The sequence below is a fragment of the Halyomorpha halys genome, unplaced genomic scaffold (assembly GCF_000696795.3).
Source record: "Halyomorpha halys isolate HHAL.00 unplaced genomic scaffold, Hhal_1.1 Scaffold93.1, whole genome shotgun sequence".
Classification (NCBI taxonomy): Eukaryota; Metazoa; Arthropoda; class Insecta; order Hemiptera; family Pentatomidae; genus Halyomorpha; species Halyomorpha halys.
In genome coordinates, this window is record NW_027116355.1 from 406204 (window position 1) to 411786 (window position 5583).

The 5583-nt window shown below is 30.4% G+C and overlaps 1 protein-coding gene and 1 long non-coding RNA gene across 2 annotated transcripts in view; both read left to right on the forward strand.

Moving 5' to 3' along the window:
• Window positions 1-5583, forward strand: part of Sema5c (Semaphorin 5c) — a 314899-nt gene that overhangs the window by 212701 nt on the left and 96615 nt on the right. The window lies entirely within an intron of this gene.
• Window positions 1198-1565, forward strand: LOC136797214 (uncharacterized). The gene is made up of 3 exons (XR_010845054.1): window positions 1198-1291; window positions 1385-1440; window positions 1527-1565. It is a non-coding gene; the product is annotated as an uncharacterized lncRNA (long non-coding RNA).

Consider the following 5583-nt stretch of genomic DNA (forward strand, 5'->3'; position numbering starts at 1 on the left):
AGAGCAGTATTAAAAAAAATCGGAAGTGAGGGCTCGGCGAGCCCCCCCCCCCTTGGTGCTAGGGTTAAATTTAAAAAAATTTTTTTCCAATAAGAAATTACATCTGTTATATAAAAAATCAATGCTTTCGCCTAACGTTAATTAACCTGAACATTTTCTGATAATAGTTTTGAACATTATAATTTCAATTTAATTTTGTATTAATATAGAATTAATAGCATTTTGTAGTCAGATGTATTAATTTTGCAATCTTTCCACTGCAACCCAATTAAATGTAGCGTAACCATATTAACAAGACATAACATTCAGACAACATAATTTTTAATTAGAAAACAATATTACAATATTATATATACATATGCTATTGATTTGTTTATCAATAACAACTGTCTGTAGGAAATTACTATTTTGTCGTTAGGCTCATTAGCAACAGCCACCTTATTAAATGTGAGCTCAATGAACTTTCAGTATTTAATGTGAACTAGTTTCATCAGCGATCAGGTCAGTTTTTTTTAAATATTGATATAAACTGAAGTTAAAACTCACGATTAAAATTTCTAACATCAGATTAAAGTAAAAATAAAATTAAACGGGATTAAACCCTAAAAATTTATAATGAAATCAATAAATTCGGTAGATATGAGGCACAAATATTCTTCCTTTATATTCCGTTTATTAATGATCTTCTTGTTACTGTATTTTTACTATCAGGGTAGCGATGAAATTTGTCTGCTATTAAATTATAGATATATTTCTCAATCAACATTCATATTTATGAATCAATCATATTTAAAAATTCTGTTACATATTCAATTGTATATTCAAAATATTATGTTTAACTATATAGTTACTATATAACTACTCCTATAATCACTGTTTTATAATAAACTATTTAAACTCACTTTATATAATTATTAGTTTCAACTATCTTTCACCAAAGCCTTTTTCGACGGTCCTTTTTATAATTAGCTAGCACTACAATTAAATTTATTTCTAAATGAAACTAATAATAAAATTACTTGATCTATTTAATTCGATTAATCATTTATTATGCAAATAACTCTTATCATTTACACCTCAATAACAACCATAATATTTTTAAAAAAAACTAATAATAAAGACTTATTTATTAACTAAATTATTTTGCTAAATAAATTTAGAGAGTTAAATTATTTGACTAAAACTATTTTGTTACAGTATGCTGCGTCGGTCGAAGACCCCGCGGAAGATATAATTATGAAAGAGATGGAAGTTAAACAAAAATGTATGGATAATGCAAATGTCGATGAAAGTAAGGTTCTATAAATGTCTATTATTCTTAATGATAATGTTGATCCTATTTTAATTACTATAATTGCGTTTGTAACCAATTTAAAATTTACAGAAGAAGTTAAAGCAATACTTAATCAAGGAGAATTACCTGCAGAACAAAAAATAAAGGTAAAAATGCACGATGCATACAAACAAAAAATAAGTTATACAAATTAAAACGAAATTTAATAACCTTTATCATATTTTTTTTACAGTGTCTATTCGGGTGTTTCATGAAAGGCATGGGATACGTGAGTAATTTTCCTATCTACTCAAACATATAGTAATAAAATGGAGATATATTAGAAAATAATTTGTTGCTTACAATATAAATAAAGTAACTAACCTCCCCAATTTCCCAGCTTTAATGATATACGCTATGTATGTATAAAGGTGTAGAAATGCAAGGAGCAGTACATCTCAGTCACAAAAGAGTGATGTTGCATGTGTATGTTGCGCAAACAACAATGCTTTATGGGGTGCAGCTAATGCAGTCCTGTAAGGGTTATGAACCAAAGGACGATTCCTTTTTGTTGCTTTCAGATTGTGTCTTGTGTTTTGGTTGAATATTCTTATCTCAGAGCAAGAAATTATTATTGCTCCTCTGTGGCTAACAGGCTATTTATCTCAACATTTATATTAATGAACCAGGGTATTAATAAAGCAACAAGATACTATTCGAAAACTATACCACTATTCTCAAGCGTAGTTCATAGTTATTCAGTTTTATGATTGGAGAATTTTGTCGGGGGGTGCGGTCAGCAAAGAACAACATAAATAAACAAAACCATATTTATTTATTTTCTGACCGCACCCCCCCCCTTTCTCTCCTCTCTCCTCCCTTCTTCTTCACAAAATAGTTATCATGAATTGTTTTTGGCTCGATTTAAAGATCATTAACCTCCTTCAAGAGAAATCAGTCTCCGGAATGAATAGTGAAAGATAATTATTATTAAATATATATTAATATATCTATAAATTATTTATCTCTAATCACTGTTGAAGTTATTTAATGTGTAATGGACTCCTTGATCTGATTCTTAAAAGATTCCTCTGAAGGAAGGAAAGATACCGTTACCTCTGCTGCTGTTATCCTTTGCTAAATTATTTTTCTCCCCTAACAGCACTTAAGTTCATCCTTGTCTTTTTTTATTATGGGTCCGTTGAAAGCAGTTCTCTGTCACTATTCATAGTTAATTCAATCCGTTTTGATACTTTTACCAAAACTCTTTCCTTCTCCGTAGTTGGAATTTAAAAGTCACCGGATTTTTATTAATATCATTCACAATAACTAGGGGTGTACCCCCCCCCCTTCATTGTACAACTATTTATTGAATGTACTACTGGTTGCTCAAATTGAATTACTGTAATTTACAGATATTATGTAGTTCAGGTTGAATTATTTTTTCAATATAGTGAAAGCAGCAAAAAAAAAAAAATCATAAAAAATTTATTTTAGCTTATATCATGAAAACTATTACTGCTACAAAGATAAGCGTTTCTTTTTAAAAAACTATATCTCGGGAACTATTGAACGTAAAGAACTCTATTATATTTTATCAAATTTACTCTACTTTAAATGACGTTCTTTTATGATTTCTAGTTTTGCAGTTAGTTTTAAAGATACTGAGCTCCGAATGAAAAATTAATTTTTTCAACGTTTTGAAACAGTCGCCATTTTTATTCCCCCTACCTATACTTGGCAGACTCATCAATTTTGACCACTAATTATACATAGTTTTCATTAAAGTAATCAAATATTGGTGTGAAATAAGTGACTTTTTTCTCCTCTTGGACTGTTGTACTATAAGATAGTGTATAAGGTGATTGGTCCCTGCCCCTTCCTCCTTACCCATAAGGCTTCTTGGCTTCACTTTTTCTCTCACCCTCTCCATTATATTACTTCCTGTATGAAAGTTTGAAATTTATGAGTATACTTGAGGATATATATATATGTCTATATACATGTCTTATTGATAAACTTCTCTCTTTTTTGAAGTAGGTTTAAATACTTAACATTTTCCTACTTATTTAGGTTAACATTTAACACGACTCAAAAAGGATTGCGTACGACTTTTAAATGTCTTAAACCTTACTTATATGATCTTACACGACTTGAAAAAAGTTTTATGTTTATCCTGCGTCCACGACAGTCTTTCTTCTTTAAGACCGTCTCTCTACTAAGACCTGAGCAAGGACTTCTTTGTCAATGTTATCTTGGAGAACATTTATTGGCACCATCTGTTGGAAATCCTTCCTTTGCCGGAGTTGTTGCGAAAAGCCCCCCTTTGAACCTCTCCGCTGAAATTAAAGCCTTTTGAAAAATTCTTGCACCCAAGGATTTTCGCTTTTGCAATTAAGAATGTTTTTTATGGGTCGTCGTAACCGATCTCTAAGCGTTCAGTCACGCCATCTTTTAGTTGAGTATTCAGGTATAATTTAAGGGATATAGTTTTCCCTTTGTTTTTTTTAATATAAGGCAATCCACAGCGATGGTTATCTTCTTGGAAATATTCCCAATATCATTATATCTGTAATAGAATATATTATCTCATATCATAGCAATACTTAATATTCAGAAATAAAATTAATAAATAAAATGAAATTGAAGAGTAAAAAAAAAATTATTTCATAACAGTAAGTGATTAATTGATGTGATAAATAAAGTTTTATATATATATATATATATATTCGTATATATTTGTTTTCTTGAGGTAATCAAATATTTCTGGAATGTGAGAGCTATTATCGTTTAATCAAGTTGCCAAATGATATCATAATCCTCTGTCTATCAAATGCCTATAGTCTATCAATATGTGTTTTACAGTTGGTGGTACGTTAAGCTGTCTACATGTTGGTCTATATGTCTCTTACAGTAAGTTTTCTCAGGTTGGTCCAGTGTGTCCAATACATATTCTAATCATTACTACTTCCTGGCGTCGGCAATATTTGATTGATGATTTAATTAATTTTTTATATTAAAATTAATCTCAAGTTATTAATTTTTTTATTCATGTTGAATATTTTAGGTAAACGATAGCAAAACCATATCGTAGTCCTGTGAATTTATACATGAAAAAGAGAAAAATTAAGAAATACATTTACAATGGATGGATTTTCTGTGAGTTTCTTACACCAAGAATTAAATTTTTCCTATTTTTTCGAAAACTGTTAGTTAACAAATGAATACAAAAAAATAAAAAAATTTAAAGAAAATTGTTATTCATTATTTTCATTTAATCAGTATGGTTGTTATCTAGTTTTTGTTCTTAGCCCTGATGTCGGCCTGGAATTCAAGCCGAAACGTTGGCTGTAATAAATTCGTTTTACCATACTTCTGTTCCCCACTGACCGCACCGCAATTCATCTCCTCATTAAGAATATCTTCAGGATAGCCAAGTAGAAGGATGTGTTAGTTGAGATGTAATTAACAGGCTCGCTAATTAACGAAATGTACTCTGGGTTAATTAAGACAAGGGAGGAGGGCCAGTGCCTCTTTAATTTGACGGGAAAACTTATTTCTTACTTTTTCAATTTTTTTTCCCCCGTAGGTTTTTCTTTATTCATTTTTCGTTTAACATTCTCCGCTGAGGAAAGAATAGGAGGTTAGTTGGGAGAAAACTTCGTCTTCAATCTACTCTTTTTGTTTAGTTAGGGATACCTTTTTGGGAGATGGAAATATTTATCTACAGTTTATACTCATTCTGTGCCCAAATAAACACTAAAATTACCCTTCAAGTTTTGTATTGACCTACGAAGTCATATAATCGAATTTTAAATATTTGTTCCATGGAATAATTTGATAGCATGTTAATGGCCTGCTAAATGTTGAGAATAGGTTTTTTTTTTAGAAGAATGAAAATACAAACTGTCACAATCGATGACTACAAGTATTAGAGTTCTATGTGTAGAGCTGAAGTATAAACTTGCGTATTCAAGTGCAAAACATTTTTCGAATGTTTTTAAAAATATCAGATGATTGATTCTTGAGTGGTGGGGAGGGGAGGGGGTATAAAGTAGTGTAACTCAATAAATGGTTGAAATACGGTGTAAAATATTTTGAAATTATACCAATACTTTTTTAACGACCTCCTTAAATAGTTGCTATAACATAGTCTGAAAATCCAGAGACATACCAAACTCTCCTTTTGAGCGAAAGTGACCTAAAACATGGGGTTGAGCGACACCCACAGGGGATGGGATAAACCTACACAGAATGGCACGCCAAAGGTACCCAATTGTTGTTTGTTATGGTTTAACAACATATATATA